The following is a 21,578-nucleotide window of genomic DNA, read 5'->3' on the forward strand; positions in this document are numbered from 1 at the left end:
TGTGTGTGTGTGTGTCTGTGTGTCTGTGTGTGTGTGTGTGTCTGTGTGTGTGTGTGTGTCTGTGTGTGGAGCAGGCAACTTGAAATGGTTTTACCTCGTACCTGTTACAGATGTAGGCAAGCTTTTCCAGGCTTGGAGAGGCAGAAACACAAGGTTGCCAAGAGCACAGGCAGAAGAGGCAGAATGTAAATGAGTGTTACTCTACCTCAGTTAGGAATGCTTGTCACTATGAAGACTCGGGTTCAGAGGTCCAGAAGAGACAGTAGGCATTCTGATTCTGAATGTAGGCAAGAGCCTTGAGAAAGATTCAACTGTGATTCTTAGACCAGTCATACGCTATGGAATTATTTAAATCAGTTCAGATATTAAAAATCAAAATTTGGCCCAGCAGTGGCCATTTCAATTATGAGGCTCCAGTGGACCCCAGACTTAAGATCTCAGGGCCAGTGGAAAGTTCTCAGAGTTTTTAACTATGGGCCAGTGGAGAATTCTAGGAATTCTCAGCCAGTCTTAGCCAGTGGAAAACTCTTAAAGTCTTCTACTGAGTGAATCTTTACAGAAAAATCTAGAGCAGGTGAGGGGTAAACTCCAGACCAGAGGTCAATATCCAATTGCTTAGAACATCCTCTAAGTCCTGAAATGACCAAACACATCAGTGGAAGGTTCCCAGAGCTTTTGGCTGATCGAGTAGTTCCCGCAGCCAGCAGAAAGTCTCCAGTGCCTTCAACCAAGTGGGTCTTCTGTAAGAAAGCTTCAGTGAACTAGCAGACCTAGCTAGGGCACCTCTGAGTTAGGTGGGTCTGCTGTAAGAAAGCCTCAGTGAGCTAGCAGACCTAGTTAAGGCACCTCTGAGTTAGGTCCAGGGAATTACCTCGCTCTGGCGTTTTTCTGGGTTCTGTGTATCTTCTGGTTGAGTGCAGACTGGCCTACCACCTAGGCCAGACTGTATCGAAGTGAGACAATAAGGTAAATGAGAAAAGGCAGAGGCAGTGAGAGAGAGGGTTGCGGAGAGAAAGGGGCCTTTGCTCAGGTCCTAGGATAAAGGCTGGGGCAGCTGCCTGCTATCAGCAGGGGCTCCAGAAGCTGTCCCGAGTTCCTGCAGTATAAGGTTATTATTTAAAGGCAGAAAGAAGGCAGAAGGAAAAAGAGGCTTGCTCTGACCTTAGGTAGGACCGAGTTTGGTCACTTTGAGGGAGCATTTTATTACCCATATGTGCAGATGGCCGAAATGCCTACAGAGGAAGGTGGGATGCTGGCCCTCATCAGAGTAGAAATGACTTCCGTAGACGTCAAGGGAAGCTAGGAAATGCAATCTTCCAACAGGAAACTATTCATTGTACTGCAGTATTGGTGCGCTTACTGACTCCTAAGCTCTATATGCTAGGGTGAGATGCCTTTGTCGTGTGCTTCAGGCTGTGTGTGCTAGGGGTACCTGGGCGTCTGTGGAGTAGTGAGCTCCTAGGCTCTGGTGACAATCAAATAAAGAGTAGACACCCAGTGTAAGCCCTGGATCAGATTCCAGCTCTGTCATGGCGAGTTTCATGCCTTTGACACGTCACTTACATTGTTTGTATCTTGGGTTTGTTTGCTTTAGATTTCACATATTTGAATAACAGGTGCTTGGCTGGTTAAGTCTACACAGCTATTGGCAATCTTGAAAGAACTTTGAAATCTGAAGCAGATCTGGTCCCAGGCATTGCAGGAGAGAGCTGCTTAACTCTTGTCTTAGCCAGTGCTGCATGCTGCATCCATAGCCCCTAGCTCAGCCCACCTCAGATGCAAACCTCTTACAGGAAAGAATGCCTCCATACCTGCGCATGCTTGGCTCTTGTCTTAATTCCTTACACAATAGAGTCGAATAACTAATTATGTGCCATGTATGAGCTATAGGAAGCAATCTAGAGAGTCTCCGAAGAGTCTGGAAGGAAGTGTGTGAGCTGTGAGTACTGAGAATGCCGGTTTGAATGTGAGTCCTCCTCCCCAGTAGACTCTTGTTTTGACTGTTTGGTTCCCTACTGATGGAGCTAATTTGGGAGGTTCTGGAAGCTTTAGAAAGTGGGGCACAGCTGGAGGAAGTAGGTTATCAGGAGATGTATTTAGGAAGAGTTCTGTAGTATCCTGGTCCCCCATCCTCACTTCCTGTCTCCCCAGAGGTAAAGAACCTTCCTAACCACATGATCCTTCTGTTACGAAAAAACAAAAAACAAAGAAAACAAAAACTTAGTCCTGGCAGTGGTGGCACACTCCTTTAATCCCAGCACTTGGGAGGCAGAGGCAGGCACATTTCTGAATTGGAGGCCAGCCTGGTCTACAGAGTGAGTTCCTGGACAGCCAGGGCTACATAGAGAAACCCTGTCTCAAAAACAAAAAACAAAACAAAAACAAAAACAAACAAAACAAAACAAAAAAGAAACGATCTGCCTTAGGGCATGGGACCAAGACACTGAACTCTCTAGAACTTGGAACTAAGATGTTTTCCTCCCTTATGTTGCTTATTTACTTCAAGTATTTTACTTTAAAATGTGTGTCTGGGTGTATGCGTGTGTGCATGTTCGAATGTATGTGTGTATGCATGCATGTGTATGTGTATGTGTGTGTATGCGTGTGTAATTGAACTCGTCTGCTGTGGTGGCATACATGGAGGTCAAGAGGACAACTTGATAGGGCAGGTTCTCTCTGTCTACTATGTGGGTCACAGGGATGGAACTCGGGCCATCAGTCTGAGTAGTGAGAACCTTTACCTACTGAGGTGCCTTGCCAGCCCACACTGTACTATTTTGTGCATGGCATTTGATGGTCTTGGAGCCAATCTTCCACAGATATTGAAGGACATTGTGCCTAGCTCATGGTGTGAGGTCTAGAGAAATCCCTACCAGCAGATATGCAAAAGAGCTGGTAAGGAACAAACGACTCTTGTTAAAGGAACTAACGACTAACGAAATAGTTGTTAAGAAAGTAAAGGCCATTTGTGTGATTATAGTCTCAGCTATATATTGATTTTTTAGGTAATTCTTTTCCTCAGGACAGAAAATGAGATACAAACCTTGGAAGTAACATCCAGCCTCACCTCTGATCCTTAGTGATCCTCAATGTGGCCGATTGTGTAGGTGTGAATGATAATTGCTTCCATGGTTCATATGTCTGAACACTTGGTCTGTAGTTAGTGGAACTGTTTGGGAGGGATTAGGAGGTGTGGTCTTGCCGCAGGAGGTGTGTCACTGGAGATAGGCATTGAGGTTTCAAAAGTCCACACTATCCCCAGTGTCTCTCTCTTGCCTCCTGCTTGTGGGTAAGGATGTAAGCTACTGCTCTTGTACCATCCCTCCCTGCCTGCTGCCTTGCTCCCTGCCCTGGTCATGAACTCTGGTTTTCTAGAACTGTAAGCCCTCCAAAATCCGTTCTTCTTTAAGTTTCTCTGGTCATAGGTCTCTTCACTTCAGTAGAAAAGTAACCAAGACACATGTCTTCTCTTGCTTTTTGGGTGCTTGGTGAGAGCTAAGTTCTCCTGTCTCCCAAACAGGTCTTCAGTTTTCCCAGCCCCACCTCTGGGTAGTTCCCAGTTGATGACACTGTTCAGCCTAAAGATTCTCAAAGAGAGAGCTTGTTTTCCTCTCAGACTGAGGCTTTCTGAGGGCAGGCCATGTTTCCTTCAGACAGACTCCCCAAGGATAGGTCATGTCTCCCTCAGAGGCTCCCTGAGGACATGCTGTGTCTCAGAATGAGACTTTGAGAACCTGGCTCTTTCTCTGCTCAATCTCTGCTTGCTGCAGAGCCTTGTGAGGCAGAGAGCCTTGCTCCTCTGCCTGTGCTGGAATAGATGCCCTCGTGTGACTGGCCGCAGGTAGTGGCATCTGACATCAACCTCCTTTTTCTTTCCTTTCTCTCTCACCTGACTCCAGCCTAGGCCAGTACAACATCTTCCTAGCACTGCAATTCTGGCCAGACCCATCTGCTTCTGCATCGCTGAGCCAGCTGCAAAAGCAGGTCACCTCTGTCTCCTTGCCTTTCTCATCCCCTTTCCCTAATCGAATTGGTTTTTTTCCCCCCTTCTCTGCATTGTGCATGTCAAAGACAGTGCTGGCAGGTCTGGGTTCTCCAGCATCACTGGTCTCTGGCCTCTCTCTGAGTCTGCACAATCAGCAACTGTGACTTTCATTCCTTCCTGCCCTCTTTCCTCCTGCCTGCACCCCTCTGGCAGCAGCTGAGCCTTTCAGAGCATCTCAGCTCTCAGGAGTCTGCAGTGGGCAGTAGGGACCATGGAACACTCCTTCCCTCCACTCCTCCCACCCACCCATTTGGATGAGAGATGACTGACCCTGGAGGATAATGGGGTCACAGCATAGCCTTTCCTTGATGGGCTGCTATGGAGCTGTCTCCTGATCCCAGACCGTTCCTGCCAATGCCTTGAGTCCACCAAGGCAATGACAACAACAATCCAGGGCTTGCTTCTTGCTCTACTTCTGAACTTGGGTCTGGGTCACAGTTCAGGTTTCAGGATGCCCTTAGATACATACAAGCATTTGGGCACAGCTGAAGCTTCCTAACTTAGGACGAGCAAGTGTAGCTGTCATGATGATGGTGGTGATGGTGATGATGATGACGACGACGACGACGATGACAACTATCAGACAGTCTGTCCGTTAATGCCCAGGGTGACTCCCATGGGGCACTCTTGTCATCTGTTCATGTGATTCAGAGGACCTGGGTTTGTAGTGATCACATTGCACACAAGGCCTTGCCCACATTCTCTGGTGATTGCGGGGGTAACTGACACCCAGAGCACAGGTGCCCAAGGGAAGGAGGCTGACTCGTCAGTCACGGTTGAGACTCGAAGCCTGAGCCCAGTGGGTTCCAGTTCTGAAGCTCTATGTGGCCTGGAGCAGGTTTCTTTGCTTGTTTCTTCGTGCCTCAGATTAGTTGTCTATGCATTGGGACAAAGGAACAGAGACACCACCGGGTGTCCAAGAGGGACTTGCTCCATGATCCCCACAGGCACCAAGGTTAACACGTGCTCAAGTCTGATATACAAAGCCGTAGATATAACCTAGGTGAATCTCAGAGGTTGAAACTGCCTATGCGGAGCCTTGATCCTGAGACCTACCTGGTAGAAGGAGAGAACCAATTCCCCAAGCTGTCCTCTGACTCTAGACACAAGCCCTTCAACCAACAAAACAAACAAATGAAATATAATAAAGAATCTAAATCGTATCCATACTGAATATTTTTCTTGTTACTGTTTCTTAATAACTTGAAGCACTTGTATCGACTTCCCTCTACCAAAGGACCCATGTGTGCAGGGCTGATTTGACACCTCTGTCTGGGTACCAGGTTCCCATACACAGGGACTGACTCCACCCTTTCTTCTAAAGGATGCTCTGGCTTCTGCTTCCCATCAACTGATTGGTGCAGGTTGGCTGACCCGGTGGCACTTTTGAGGAACCCCAGGGGTACTAGCAGAACCTTACATTTTCTGTAAATAGTTAACAATTGATAAAAAAAGATGGCTTGAGAGTTATGTAATTTGATCACTGCCCCTCACACACAGTGTGCAGGTGTATGTGTGTGTGTGCGAGTATGCTTATGTGTGTGTGTGTGTGTGTATGTTTGAACAAGACAAAAGTAAAGATGAAAACATCCCACTCATATACTTTTTAGAGCAAGGAACAGATTTTTAAAAATGCAAACTGTACATCAAGTAATAGGAAAATATATTTTGGTTCTGTATTTTATCCAGTTAAGGGAAAGAGAGAGACAAGACAAAAGAGATGAGGAACGGAGGAGGAGGGAGGCAGAGGCAGTGAGACAAAAATCCAGAGACACATTTTACAAAACTTCCTCAAGACATCCCAGGATCACAGAGAAACTGCCCACCAATGCAGTTCAAACTGCCAGGATCTCTGAATGCTTCCTGGAAATTTTTGACCTACACACAGTTTAGTTTGTGGTGCTTAGCCAAGAGTCTATGTGACAGAAACAAGGACTTGAGCAGGCCTGAGATGCCGGGCACCTTTTCCACCTCCTGGCTACTGTTATTTCCATCCTGGGTTCCTCTCTTTATAGCGCCCACCACAGTGGGAGAGCCGGGCATGGAAATAATGATTATAATAGTCTCCTCTTGCCATGTTCAGTGGAAGTTAAAGTGATAGAAGAGAAATGAATGAGTCCCAGCTGGGATACCAGAAGGGCCTGGTGGGGAGCCACTCACTTTTGCTGCTTCTCCAAGGAGGTGCAGGCTCCCTCAGTTATGGGGAAGGCAGGTAGTACCAGGGGGGCGGCTGTTGAAGCAGATAACGTGGAGTTAGGCCCTGACTGGACCTCTTCCTAACTGTGTGCTTTTAGCTGTGGGATTTCACCTCTCCATGATGTGAGAATCAGTATAGGTGACACAGGCTATTCATCAAGAGATGAAGCATGCAATGCTGTCTTGTAAAATGGAAACTGTTGAGCAGGGGTTAAAGGAGAGTGTGGGGAGATGTGGGTGTCACACTGTGTGACCAATCCCTGGGTACATTACATTCACATAAGGTAGAGATATGAACTGTGCTGAATTAGAAGTCTGCCCAAGCCATTTGTGGGGCTGGTGAGCCTAGTAAGGCTGGCCACCACCTGCACAAAGCTGTCTATGAGGAGAAAGGATTTCAAGCGATTTCAAGAAAGGACCACGAGACTACCAGCCTAGAGCCTGCCTTGGCTTCCCTCCGGTCTCTGTCTGCTGGCCTTGGACCTGCAGCTTCTGTAAGCTTGAAGTATACACACCAACTGTACATCCATCTGGAAGACCCAACCTGTAACATCTCATTGGGGGACTGTGGGGGGAGGGGGCACTCTAACAAGCAAGAAAGCTGGCTGCTTCTGGTCCTTGTATCTGCAATATCAAAGAAAGAGGCTCAAAACAGGACCAGAAAGAAGCCTTCAGATCAGGGCCAGTAGAGCAGCTGGTGGCTCTTGTGGAGTCCTGGGCCCAGGGCCAAGCTTGCACCTGTCACCTCCTGCCTGTGTCAGGTGCAGTTGGGATCCCTCCACACACACCCCCACACACATACACACACAGACCATGACTTGGGAAACAGAGCCCACAGAGGTTTGGCACCTTCCTCAGAGTCTCCAAGCCAAACTCTCCTGGTTAGCTTTAATTGTCAACTTGATACTGCCCACAGTCATCTGAGAAACGATACCTCAGTTGAGGAATTGTCTAGACCAGATTGTCCTGTGGATATATCTGCTTGGAATTTGCTTGAGGGTTAATTGATACAGGAGGTTCTAGCCCACTATGAGCAGCATCATTCCCTAGGCAGATGGTCCTGGGCTGTATAAGAAAGCTAGCTAAGCATGAGCCTGTGAGTGAGCCAGCAGACAATAGTTCTAAGTTCTAATACAATAGTTCCTGCTTCCAGTTCTCTGACAGAAATTACTTCCCTGGCTTCCTTACTGGGAAAACAGGAGTCAAATTAACTCTTTCCTCCCCAAGTTGCTGTTGGTCAAAGTGTTTTATCACAGCAACAGACAGAAAACTAGGACAGCCTTCCTGGATGTAACTACTTGTGTCTGCCATGGATTCCCAAGAGAACATCAGCAGAGAGACAGAGGAAGCAGGACTTGGGTGCCTGCAGCCTTATTGTCAGCCATAGCCATGCAGGCCCTTTGCAAGTGACCGGGTGCTGTCTCACATGGTTATCCTGCTAGGCTGGCCCCGAATGTCTGGCATGCAAGTACCTGAGGTTTAACGTTGGTCTCACCTATGCAGCTGTGAAACCCCATCTTATCAGGTCACTAGGGCAGAAAAAAGCAGGACTTGAAATCTGTTCTCCCAACCATGTTATGGTTCAGGGCTTAGAAACCGGAAACCACAGGCTCACTTTCTTTTCTATTTTTAAGGTTTATTTTGATCTTTTTATTTGTGTATATGCACATTGTATGTGTGTGTTACATGTGTCTATAGTGTGTACCATACACACTTTTTCATGACACAAATGTCATGAAAAGGGCGCTGGATCCCCTAGAGCTAGAGTGATAAGTCTGGTGTGGATGCTGAGAAGGAAGCTCAGGTCCTCTGCACGAGCAATCAGTGCTCTTAGCCAATGAACCACCTCTTCAGCCCATGATTCCTTTAAGGTACATGTAGGAGCACAATCATGACGGGATGTCTTCTTTGCCCCTTGCTCTGGTGGAACTGGCTGAGAGGAACAAGTACAAGGGACAGCTGCTGAGATGATTGCAGATCAGTCCCCAGGAGCTAACCTTCTCTGGACACCACCTCACCCAGACTGACACACCCAGAGTCACGTCTCAGACCCTTCCCACTTCTGAGTCTAGTTGAGTTGACAATCTATATTAACCTTCAAGGAGACAGAAGAGTTAAAACTCTGAGCTCAGAGAAATCTGAGTTCAAATTCCAGCTCCATCCTTAATGGGCTGTGTGACCTTGGGCAGGTAACTGAACCTTTCTGAGATTGTTTTGTCATTTGTAAATTAGAGTGGTGACAGGCACTTTGTAGAGCAGCTGAGGCCTTGAGTTTAAAGCAGGAATATACTGTGTGTGGGGATGTCTACTGAGTTTGATGGCAGAAGGTTCTTGTGTAGGTTTAGTGTAGCTTAATCAACTTGCTGAACTTGGACCCAACCCTTGAGCATAACTATGTCATTTTCAAGGCCTTAAGTTGCGTTTCTCTAATTAACCTTAAGATAGTGTCATGAATGGATCATTTATGGGTGAGATAATTTATGCCATACGAGTGTCAAACTCGGGCCAAGTTCATTAGAGTGGCCTCCACAACCCCTCCTAAATCACTCCGGCTTTAACCAGGCTTCTTCAGCTCTCAGTGAGTCATCTGGAAGACAGCTCCTCCTTTGTATGTTGGACTAGCACATCATCTATAAAAGGACCTTCTAGACTTTAGGAATTTGAGTGTCAGGAAGACCCGAGTTCGAATTTTAACTCCCCCCATTTACTAGCTGTGTGACTCCATCTAGTATATCTCTTGACCCTTCTGAGGAGGCCTATGGATGTCTTCTCAAGGACAGTGTGGCTAAGTAAATCAAACACAACCCAACACGAGTGGGAGATGGTCTGTCCCTTGTTCCTTTGGGGGACTTCTTTATCTTCAGTCCCTTGGCTGTCCACACACTTGTTGAGAAGCCCAGGAATGAAGAAGCCAAATGTGACCACAGCACCTGCCCCTCCCATAGCAGCTTCTAGAGAAATGCTTCCTATCTGTCTCTCGTGGTCATCATCATCATTGTTGTTTTCCAGTGATGGAGATGTTAGACAAATGCTTTCCTGTGGAGCTCAGCCCTCAGCCCCTGCCTAACTTCTCTCCCTCCCTCCCCTTCCCTTCCCCTCTCCCTCTCCCCCTTCCCTCCTCCCCTCTCCCTCCCCTCCCCCTCCCCCTCCCCTCCCCCTCTCCTTGTCCCTCCTCCTCTCCTCCCTCCATCCCCCCTCCGTGTCCTTCCTCTCCTCTCTGTTTATTAGCTCTTGGAGAATTTTGTTCCTGTATTGATCACACTCTCCCCTCCCCGACTCTGCTGTGGGAGCAAACACAACCATCCAGCTGTATCCAGAAAACGTGGTTTCCTTGTAGCCGTCCACCACTTCTGGCCTTTGGAATCTTCATGCCCACTCTTCCACAGTGATCTCTGAGCTCTGGGAGAAGGCTATGTGATCTAAATTTCCCATTTAGAGCGGATTGTTCTACAGCCTTGTTAGTTTTGAATCTCTGGGTATTTGTGTTTTATTGAAAAAACCCAGAGAGGTCAGTAAATTCCTAAGGGGAGAGTAAATTTCAAGAGAGGGGAGATGGAACACAGTGGTATAGAGGGCTGAATAAGGAATAGTGGAATAGAAAGAGTTAAATTGGGGTGAAAGGGCTTCATGACTCCTGGTAAGTCCGAGTTTATGTCTACTTCAAATGAAGTCTTGTCATTGAAATTGTCTGGTGAAGGTGTGGCTTACTGTGTCTTGGAGCTGAAAAGGGCTCTGTGTTTCCTTCCTGCCCACCTTGACTTCGAATGCTCCCACTCTTGGAGCAGACATTACCTCGTGCTCCTGTTGTGAGAAAGAGGATGGGATGGATCTGCAGGCAACTGGAGCTGCAGCTCTCTAAGGTGCTTCCTGTGACAGAGAGCCTGGAAGGATGGAAGTCAGCTAGGACGATAGACAGGAGAGTCTAGAGTCTTCTCCCTCCATCTGTGAAGTTTGCCCAGTTTGAGTACAACAGTGGCAGGACCTTTCAATTTCTCCTGCAAGATAACACAAACCAAGCTCTTGCTTTTTAAAGATGGCGGCATTTAACCAGTAGGGTCCCTGGAGCAGGGAAAATTTCAACCCAGAGCTGGAGATGAGAGAATTACCTGCCCAAAGGGTGGAACCTGGCAGGTGTGCAGGGTGGAGAAGCACGTATGCTTCCTAGAGGAGGTGAGCATCCTCAGAAGACTGTGTGAGGAGCAGCAGGTGGGAGGAGCTGAGGTGGGTGGGGGTGGGGTGGAGCAAAGGATGGGCGAGGGAACACGAGTAAATCTCAGCTCAGCTCGTAAAATTCTTCAGCTGCGGATCTCCGTCAGTTTTATATTAGCATTTACCTAACAAGTAGACTGAGAGAGTATGTTATTTACATACATATATGGAGGCCGGCTGGAACGGGGATCCTCACTTCTGTACATGACGTTTTATTGATTAATAAATTAGACACTTAGAGATCAAGCACAAATCAAATCCATCCATTTCAGACATCCATCGGGTGCAAATGAATGTAAATCAGGCAGCTTCATTTGCATACGCAAAGCAAGCCATTTAACTGTCGTTTGTCATCTGCACCCCTGAGAGGCTGTAATTTGCTTAGCAAGGCATCCTACAGCAGGCCGCCCTTGTGCTCTCTGGGTGACTTCTGAGACTGGGGAAGTGTGTGGCAAATAAGCAGGGCTGAGCGGAAACTTGAGGAGAGCGCCAGTCTTCAGCTCCCTCCCCAGCTGCCTGCCTTCGAGGCTGGGTGCAGGGGACAGCTGATGTGGACTGAGGTGGGCTCCAGATAACTCTTTCTTCAAAGGCACTAAGAAAGAGTTTAAAGCTAGAGAGATGTTAGTTCAGTGGTTAAGTGTTTGTCATATCAGCAAGAGGACCTGACCTTAGATCCCGAGAACATACATAGATGTCAGGCACAGTAGCAGTTCAGAGAATATCTACAATCCCATGGATACATATGGCAAGATGGGAATTGGACGGGAAAATTCGTGGAAGCTATCAGGCTAGTGAAGAACAAAAGGACCCTGTCGCAAACAAGGAGGAAGTTGGAGAAGGTCTATGATACACGAGGTTGACCTCTGACCACTATATCTGTGCTATGACCCATTTGCACTCTCGTTTCCAGACATGAACATGCGTGCATACCCACAGGTTGAATTGGGGAGGTTATTCTGGAGCCAAAGATTAGTGACCCTAACACAGTTTCAGGTTATCCAGGTACCGTGTTCTAATGTAACAGTCTTATGAGGTTTTCAATAGGAACAGAACAAAGACATCCACAAATGAAAATAGTTTGCAAAAACATTGGTTGGAGGCCTCAGGCAGCAGCGCAGTGGGGAAACCTGCTCTAGCCTTAGAGACTGTCTGATGACAGGCTTAGACTTTGGGTTGGCAGCAGCTAGGGAGTCTGTCTGCACAGGATTTACCTAATAGTCACAAAGGTGTCAGGGTACACACAGAAGTGGGTGGTAAATGTCTATTTAGGGGCTAAGGTAGCCTGAGATAATTCTGGCTTCCAATAATCAGCCAGTCAGCCTTGTAGAATGCTTAACATGAGCATGGCCTTCTCTGTTCTTTTCCTTTCTTTTCTTTTCTCCTCTTTTCTTTCCTTCTTTCTCTCTCTCTTTCTTTTTCATGGAAACTACAGCTCACAAGGTGGAGGCAAGAGCCTGCTGAATCTTGTCTCAAAGTAGAATCCAGGTGACAGATCTGTGTGTGGAGGAAGAGGTAACACTGAAGTTCAGAGGTAGACTCTGTATTTCACAGTTAATGACCACAAGCCAGGAGAGAAGGGACTTATTGCAATCTCACGACAAAATAGGTGCAACCAGAACCAGAACCCACTTCTCCCTGGTGTGTGTGTGTGTGTGTGTGTGTGTGTACATGTGCATGAGTACCTGTGCACATGATTGTCTATCCTTTTGTGAATGCAGAGGCCTCCAAGGGAATCACTAGAGCAATAAGGCTCTCCTGGGTCACAGTAACCATCCTGCTGATCTATCTCAATTATGGGATACCTGCCGTAGACAGTTGAGTTTACCTCTATGGGATTCCCCCACCCCCACCCCGTGTATTTTAAAATCTGCATGTTTGGGGAAGGGCAGGGTGAAGAAGTTTGGATGTGGTTTCAGTGTTTTAGAATTTCTCTAAAAGTAGGTATGGTGGTACATGGCATATGCCTGTAGCCACAGCATTTGGCATGTGCAGACACGAGCACCAGAAGTTCAAGGACATCTTCGGCAAAATACCGAGTTTGAGACCAACCTGGGCTACCTGAGACCCTGCTTGTAAGCAAACAATGAAACCGCTTCTCCCCTCTTGGGAGCTGAGAAAACAAAGCAAATAGGGAGGTTGTTCCCTAGGCAGCATTCCCTGCTGCTGCTGCTGTGGTTCACAGCTAAGGGAAAACCCACGGGCAGCTTTCTTGGGACTGTACAACCTCTACAGCCTGGGTTCTCTTTCCAGCTCTATTTCCTGTCCCTCTGCTCGTAGACTCAGTAGCTGGCCAGCAGTGGACCATGCACGGAACTGCAAGACCCAACTCCGAGCCTCGGCTTGAGTCTGACTTTGGACCCTGCAGTTTACCTTTCCAATCCCCCCCTCCAGGCTGTGACAAAGGCAGTGTCTACTTGCTCCGCCTCCCCTAGAAAGGAGTAAGCCTGGCACCTCTGTCCTGCCACTGGAGGGGCTTAGCCTGCTCACAGATCTGCCAGATGACCTGGGCTATCTCACTCAACCTTTGTGGAACTCAGCCCTTGTGGGATCACACTTGCCAATGCTAGACCAGGACTGTATACAGATGGTGCTCACCAGCAGGCTGCAGCTGATAATAATGTCACCTCAGGGAAAAGAAAGACCCATGGCATGTTTCAAAGAGGGATCCGTGATAAAATACCCGGAAGTGCTTGAAAGTATTTTAACACGTGAGGAGAGGCAAAAAGGGGGTTTGGGCTTGTGATTAGGCGTGGGCCTGTCCACAGGACCCAGAGCAGGGTCTGTGGGAAACTGCTGGGTAGGGGGCGCTCTATGAATGATTCGTCCATGGGTATTTAAAGGATAAGACTAGAAGCCAGGGCTCTCCCCAGAGGTTCTCCACACATTTCTACCCAGTATTGAGCATTTGTTGAGCACCTACTGTATTCCAGGTACCTTCTCAGGTCTCACATGGGACCAAGTGACAAAGCTTCTTGTCCATCAGAATTCAGATGGTCCATGTCTTAGGGCTGTCATGGCTGTGAAGGGACACCATGACTAAGGCAAGTCTTATAGAGGATAACATTTGCTCGGGGCTGGCTTACAGTTTCAGGGGTTCAGTCCATGATCATCATGGCAGGAAGCATGGTGGCATGCAGGCAGACATGGGGCTGGAGGACATGCTGAGAGTTCTGCATTTTGATCCACAGGCAACCGAAGGGGGCTGACTTCAGCAGCCATCCAGGAGGAGGTGCTTAATCAACACTGGGCAGAGCCTGAGCATAGGAGGCCTCAAAGTCCACATCCATAGTGACATACTTCCTCTAACAGGGGCACACACCTACTCCAATAAGACCACACATCCTCATAGTGCCACCCCCTATGGCCAAGCGTTCAAACACATGACTCTATGGGTTTCACCACAGCTTGTGAAGCTCTAAAGTGACATAGACCACTGTGACGAAGTTAAACTCATACCTACGGAAACAAAGGCCAAAGGCCACAGATGAAAACCTAGTCATTAGGTTCTGTGTATGGGGGAGCCTGCCTTCCCCTTACCACTGTCCCCTTTCTGTGGGTTCCACACCTGACAGTTGACCCTCGGCCTGACTTCTGGACCACACTGACAGAGGGAGGGCCTAGGAAAAACTTCAGGGCCCTCAAGTCTTTCTCTTCCCTTAAAATATCCTGGAATCTCATATAGAGGCTGTTGCCATGTCTGAGCCTTATGACTCTAGAATCCTGACTCTCCTGGGATTCCTGCACATACCCTTACCTACAGAGCCCTGTATGTCTAGGGATCTGAAATTCTGGTGGCATTTACATACTCCCTTGCTTGCTCCAGCTTGCCTATTTGACCCCAAAATTCCAGCAGTGCTCCAAGCAAGAAAAGAGAGAGGGGATGGCAAGTGTTGCTCAGCCATCGTGGCCTGCATTTCCCCCAGTCCTCTTCCCACCCTCTTCATGGGAGACTCTGAGTCTTCTGGCCCTTTCGGCATCACCTGAGCAGCTCATTCTCCTGATTGTTGCCCAGAGGCCCGTGCCATGTCTCCTTCCTGGAAACTGTCCCAAGTGTATGTAGCCTGTCATATTCAGGATTCACAGAGTAGGGGATAGGGAAGATGGCGGTTCTAATTTCATTTCTGTTGCGTTGGTAAAGTATCCAGACCTAGAGAAGCTTGGAGAAGGAAAGGATTTATTTATTTATTTAACTTACAATCCAGGTTGTAGTCCATTGTTTCAGGGAAGTCAAGAGCAGATGGTCACACTCACTCTACTCACAGTCGAGAGTGGAGAAGCTAAACCATAGATTTTGCTAGCTTGCTATCTCAGCCCTTGGTTAGCTTCCTCTGCTGTACAGGTCAGGCTCCAGCCTGCAGCATGACATTACCCAATGTGGCCTCGTTCAGTTACCAGTCAAGACAGTTCTCCATCCATATGCCCACAGGCCAACCTGAGCTAGATAGGTCTCCACTAGACTCTTTCAAGATTATATCAAAAGTCAGTCTTCTTCCACATACATATATCATGAGAAGCTTCCCTTCCACACTCTTAACTTTCCAGCACTACTTTTGGCTAGACACCACTGGGCATCACCACTGGCTGAACACTACCGTTAACTAGGTACCACCATTGGCTAAGGCCATCATTGGGTAGACATCACAGAACTAGACACTCTCCCCTTCATTCCTTAGGTCATGGCTGTCATCTCTACAGAATTCCTCCAGCCAGTCCATTTCACAAATGTAAAATCGGGGCCACAGGAGAAGGGAACAGTGTGTCTCACTGATCACAGCTAGCCCTGTGTCGGTGTAGGATCATCTTGTGAAGGAGTTGCTCTGTGGGCTCTGCTCCTCTCCCCTCCCATCCCTCTCTGTCAGGCTCTATCTGCCTTAGGAAGAAGGGAAGTATTGCAAAGAGGAGGTGGGTCGAGTTGAAATGCTCCCATGTGATTCTCAACAGTGCAATCTGGACCAGCCCTCCCTGTCTGGACACCCTCCCACCATCCCCATCCCTGCCACCCAAGTCCCCCAAGGGCAGAGCTCAGAGCATCTTGTTACTGTTTTTGTGAATCTTGGATGATAATTATATGTATAAAATTCGATTGCTTAAACCGTTCAGGATTAATCGGCACCAACACACGGAGCCGCGCTTTGCCTGTAATTAGCGATTCCCTGGCAAATGCATTCTGCAAAATAGCACTTGATTTTAATAACAGGCTGTTAGTATTAGAACGCTGTGCCCACTTCCTTTCAAGTTGTCAAAGAAGCCCCCATTCCTTGTACCCTGGGCTCTGCTGAGGGCTGAGGACTTTCTGGGAAAGGGGTCTTAGTGGCAGTTCTGAGCACCCACCTACTTCTTTCCTGTCTCTCATGGCCACCAGATCTCAGCTGCTGGCAGACTGATGTAAGAATTCCAACTTTGTGCCATCCATCCTTCCTCCTCCCACTTGTCAGAGGCAGTCCCTTCTCCCTATCTGTCCCTCTGACTTCCGGGTGCTCTCTGGCAACAGGAGCTCCCATCTTTGATGGATGCTCTCTACCTCCCTTCCCCTCCTCACTGCCTTTCTAGTAGCTTCTGCAGTCCTGTGAATATTTGCTCTCTTCCTACACTTCCCTCTGAGGGCAGGTGTGCACTGCCACCCTCACCTGCCCTGGTCAGACCCGAGACACACCCAGGCCTACCCCTCTTGAGTACCCTCAGAGTGGGTTAAAGAGTCCTGCTCTTTCCTTAGTCACAACCCTGGCTAAGCATCTGCCATGGAGACCAGGAGTAGAGAACACAAAGTGAAGCACTCAGTGGAAGCTGCCAGCCCCACCCTCCTCCTGATGCCACATGTCCGGCCTCCAGAGCCCTCTGTCCTTGCTAGGATTGTCATCAGTGCAAAGCCAGCTCCCTCTCTCAGTGTGGGAAGCCCCACAGTGACCATGAGATGGACCTTTCTGTGAGGGTGGGTGGTTAGGGAAAGGACAGGAGGCCAAAGAGCTATGGCAGGGTTTGACAGGTGGCTGAGTAGTGGAGCAGGTGCCAGCTCTTCAAAGGAGGCCTAGGGTGCAAACATGGAATCTTCTCTCCTTCCCCTGCACCCCCAGAGGATCTCAGAATGGAACCTCTTAGTCTCCCACAAGTGCCCCGGACAGTCACACCGGTCATTCTTGCACCGTGGTACCGCCTCCAGCACCTCCTTCTCTGCTCTCCTTACTGTCCCCTCAGATCTCTATGCTACCACCAGCCTCCATCACTGCTGCCTGTCATAGCTGCAGCACTAGCCCAACGTTCTGTTTTCTTCTTCTGGCTAGTCAGGAGGGTCTCTTGTGGTTGCTGGAAGGTTCTAGCTAAAGCTAAAACTGAGTTTCATGGATATACTGCTTTAAATACATTCAGGGTCTCTGTTACCTCAGAGCCCAAGGGACTTCCCCAGTCTGTGCTATTTTGTCATACCTGGCCTTTGCACACAGATAGGCCAGGTTGTTCCCAGGACTGCTCCACCCGGAATGCCCTTCTCTGCCCTACCTCCTCTACACATTCCAGTGTAGATACATTCTAGTGTCTGGAATTATGCTTGGCATATAGTCTCTACACAGAGTGTTTGTTGATTGAATGATGAATCTCAAATGGGGATTCATCATTTCCCAAACCTTTCTGGGAAGCCTCTCCCATGTACCCTGTTCCCTCCCACCACTTTCTCTCTCTCTGTCTCTCTCTGTCTCTTGTCTCTTGTCTCTTGTGTGTGTGAGAGAGAGACAGAGTCAGAGACACTGAGAGAGAGAGAGGGAGAGAGAGAGAGAGAGAGAGAGAGAGAGAGAGAGAGAGAGAGAGAGAGAGAGAGAGAGAGAGGCAGCTAGGATATTAATCAGGACACCTTTGAGCAGTTACTTTTTCTCCCCGGCTACAAAAACACATCTTCAGTATTGATCAGCTCATACCATGTGACAAGCCACTCCAACACCATGGCTGTCCAGTGTTGAAATCTTGATCCTCTTTGAACCAACGGAAGCAAGTCATTACAATTCTCTAAACATTTTGTAGAATTTATATCTTGAATACTCGCTCATTCATTCATTCTTCATACAAGCACCTACTCTGTGTCAAATACTGTTGTAATCACTGCAGATGTGGACATGGGAAGACCCATAAACTCTGGAGTCAGCAGAAGTCAGCATCTGCCCCCTCTTTCCTCTCCTGCCACTCAGATGGAACGGTTCTCCCGTTGGTACCCTCAGGGTTCCCCTTGGTCAGAGATGTTCCATCTACCCCTGTACCTCTCCGCTGCCAGGGAAGTCCCTGAATGTACAGTGGCCTCTGCAACCCCTGCTTCCCACTCCGTCCCCTCTTCTCTATCATATGCCCCAGCCTGCACCTGCCTGCTTCCCACCTGCCTCTGGCTCACTCAGACTTCACTTTTCTTGGGACAAGCTTGGTGTATCTTATTAGTCTATGAAAGCCCACATTCCATTCATCTGTTCTTGGTGCCTGGAGTACATGTGTGGTTGAGTGGGCATAAGGTAATGGTCGAGTGTACCCTCAATTACCGCATCTCCTATGAGGACCATCCACGTAAGACTTGAGCAGAGCTGGGCTCTGCAGCTTGCCTGATACCTGTGCCTCATAGTTCTTCCTGTGAGGTGAGCAGCCTTAGAGATGGCTTCCCTGACTCAAAGTCACTGTGCACCAACCTCCATGTGTTGCACAACTCGCTGCATTCTTTGGGTTCTGAGTCTATTTTTAGGGGAATTCTAGTAGTCCTGACTTCATAGGAATGTTGACCAAGCATTAGCTGCCACCTATGTGCCAGACATTGGAGAAAAAACAGGGGATGAAATAAAACTAACCTAGCAGAGAATAAGGCATGCCATGAAGATGCTCACCACAGCCTCCAGGCCTCAGGGGGGGAGATGCGTTCTTAGTCCTTGCTGCCATCTGATACGTAGGTATCATCTGATGGATGGAGAAACCAAACCAAGTCCTGAGGGAATGAGCTGATACACGTGCTCATGCAGCAGTCAAGGTCAGGCCTGGGAGTCTCAGCCAAGTAACTGATGTGCAAGCCTCAGAGCTTTCAGTGGTAACTGCTGTCTCAGATAGGGTTTCCATTGTTTATGAAGAGACACCATGACCAAGGCAACTTATAAAAGACGAGATTTAATTGGGGCTGGCTTACAGTTTCAGAGATTTTGTCTATTAGCATCATGTCAGGAAGCATGGCAGCGTACGGGCCAGCACAGGGCTGGAGACAGAGCTCTCCATCTGGATCTGAAGGCAGCAGGATCAGACTATCCCCGGGCGTGGCTTGAGCATAGAAGACCTCAAAGCCCATCCCCACAATGACATGCTACTCTACACCTACTCCAACAAAGAGTGCCACTGCCTATGGGGCAAGCATTCAAACACATGATCCGGAGGGTGCCAAGCCTATTGAAACTGCCATAACTGCCAACTTCTATTTGAAAAGGGAGGTTGGGTTTCAGGGAAGAGGGGGTTGGTGACAGGTGGACGATTGGCTTGGTGATCCACCTTCCTCTCTTAGTGACTGACTTTCCATTGTGGTTACACAACTGTTCAGGCAGAAATAATCTGTCTTCTCCCCGCTCTCCCCCAACACGTAGGGCTATCGCTTGTGCCTAGTGTGCTGAGGGAGGCACAGACTTTGTCAAAATGAGCCTATCTCCTGCAGTGTCCTCACATAGGTATGAGTGGCAGTGGGGCAAGGCTACTCTTTGAGGTGAAAGTGTTAGAGATAAACAGATATGTGGATGAGAGGGAGAGGTGACTGGGTGGGTAGAACAGGTAAGAACTTGGCCTGATCCTATTCAAGGCTCATATCATACTACAGGATAATACCTTGCCGGCATCTAGTGATGTCCTTTAAGAAAGCCCAAAGTATACCCACCCCTAGAAGGGCATACATTTGGGAGTGTTGTTTGCTTTCGCACCCAGTGGTTTCTGTCTTTCCTGGAGTGTCTGTGTTGCTACTTCACTTTCCTCTCTCCTGAACTGTGGGCAGGGCTGCAGTGTTCTCACCCTCTGCTTTTGTAATCCCACCTCCACCTCAGCCTGGGACTGAGGCCTTTTAGAGACCCAGCATCCATACAACGCAATGGAAGTAGAGCAGAACTCCATGCACTTGGCAGTCTTCAGCGGAGGGAGGCAGGAGAACCTTGCAGTGGGGGACTTCAGCAGTCAGCTCATCAGATGACCCACCCAGTGCCAGATCCTCCTGTAGCTACTATTGAGTCCCAGAGAAGGAACAGCAGCCCTTGATGATGGGACTTCTCTCTGGTGTACTCACTATATTCAAAATGCCTGGAGCAAAGCCCTGTAATCAGAAGATGATAAGTAATACTCCTGGTCACGGTGAGAGGAGCCTAGAGCACCTGGCCTGAGAGGTGAGCCCAGTACAAAGATCCCTGCCCTGCTCTGTGTCCTCCTGACTCAGGCATGGGGCAGAGGATCAGCTCCCAACGGGTTGACGTGTTTCTACAAGATGGCACAGCCAATCAAGCCCAGGCTGGGGAGCTGCCCCATCTCTTGCCACTCCGTGATTGTCTATATTTGTGTGAACACACCTGTCCGTGTGTGTGTACATGTGTGTAGAAGCCAGAAGCCAGCCTCTGCTGTCGTTCCTCAGGGACAATCCACTGTCTTTGTGTGAAAGGCTCTCTCACTGATCTGGAACAGCCCAGGCTGGGGTCCATGATCTTTGCAGAACCAAAAGTGAGTGGTGACAGCCGTGCCCAGTGCGGACTGGAGAGTGAGAGGGTTGATGACAGGAGGAAGGAGAAGCCAAGCTGTCTAACAGGCACTTGTCAGGCGGAGGATGGGTGGACTCCCGGGTGAGAGCACTTTTAGGCAGCTGGTTTTTTTTTTTTTTCTAATTAGCAAAATAAGTGGAGTCCTTTAGAGATGGCTGCAAATTATATCAGGTGGCCTCTCCTCAGCCTCCCACAGTGATGCTTAACACCACAGCTCCTCTGACTCAGCATTTCTCTTCTTCCTTATGGACATTTTGGTCCACTGAAAACGGAAAACCTGGTGACTCTTCAATGCCCAGCTCAGTCTCAATGGCTTTGATGTCAATGGGAACAAAAGGCCAGCTGAGACATCTAAGACCCTGGGCCGCCAGGAGTAAGGGACTCCTGTACCTTTCAAGTGACACAGAAGACCAAGGCTTGGTTCACTTCAAGTAGCTGTTACAAGATGACCCAACAGGAAGTGGCAAATGTCACCTGTCATTGTGTGCTTCCGTCAAGACAGTGTTTGGCACGTGTGTGCTTCTTTAAGAGGATTGCCCAAGAAACAGATGGGCTATGAGACCATGTAAAAGTGAGGGTTTCTCAGGCACCCACCTGGGAGCACCCTGGGTTCACCCAATCTCACAGGAACCCTGGGAGCCAGCAAGCAGAGAGCCCCAAGTTATAGCCAGCAAGGGCTGACTAAGCAGGGATGTTTGACCCTGATGGCGTTGATGGCCAAGGACTTCTTGACTTGTGGGGAGGGTGAGCTTCCTGTCATGGAAGACCTGTGTTATACAGACAAGCAAATGTTTCTGCTGGGCAGGAAGCCTCTAAGGAGAAAAGTGTAATTAAAGAAAGAAACAAATAATCAAACTTACTCTTAGATTTTTACTTACTTGGTTTGTGTGTGTGTGTGTGTGTGTGTTCTCTGTAGTTAAAGGTCAGAGGATAAATTCCATTAGTTTACTCTTTCCTTCTACCCTGTGGGTCCTCGGGATGAAATTCAGTTCATCAGCCTTTACCTGCTCAGCCATCTTGCCTGCCCAATGGCGTCTCCAGCCAAAGGCTTAAGGGAATAGACAAGGCATGGGAGTGGAGAGCTCTCTCAGGTTTGCCCACACCAGCAGCTCCTCTAGGAAGGAAGGGGTATGAGGGCAACAGAAAGAGAGCATAAAGGCCTGAAATGCTGGCATGGCAGCATCAAACATTTTGTAAAGATGAGAATGTCAAAATACTGCAGGCCTTCTCAGCTCCTTTGCCTTCGTTGACATGTATATTCATGTAAAAGTACATACATATGTAATTTCCATCTCATCAAATAGCAGTGCTGATTTTCATAGGAATACATAATGTACCGTATGTGATATAAATATCTATTCTGTATATATATATATATATATATATATATATATATA

The 21,578-nt window shown here is 48.3% G+C and overlaps 1 protein-coding gene and 1 long non-coding RNA gene across 3 annotated transcripts in view; one reads left to right on the top strand and one right to left on the bottom strand.

Annotated features, from left to right (window-relative positions):
- Positions 1 to 21,578, top strand: part of Lrfn2 (leucine rich repeat and fibronectin type III domain containing 2) — a 166,604-nt gene that overhangs the window by 57,634 nt on the left and 87,392 nt on the right. The window lies entirely within an intron of this gene.
- LOC116074764 lies at positions 11,528 to 14,139 on the bottom strand. Of its 2 annotated transcripts, none has more exons than XR_004112277.1 (2): positions 14,016 to 14,139; positions 11,528 to 11,944 (listed from the first exon to the last, which is right to left on the bottom strand). It is a non-coding gene; the product is annotated as an uncharacterized LOC116074764 (long non-coding RNA). The 2 variants fall into 2 exon arrangements; XR_004112278.1 differs by having other exon boundaries at positions 13,988 to 14,139.

The sequence above is a fragment of the Mastomys coucha genome, unplaced genomic scaffold (assembly GCF_008632895.1).
Source record: "Mastomys coucha isolate ucsf_1 unplaced genomic scaffold, UCSF_Mcou_1 pScaffold3, whole genome shotgun sequence".
In the NCBI taxonomy this organism is placed as follows: Eukaryota; Metazoa; Chordata; class Mammalia; order Rodentia; family Muridae; genus Mastomys; species Mastomys coucha.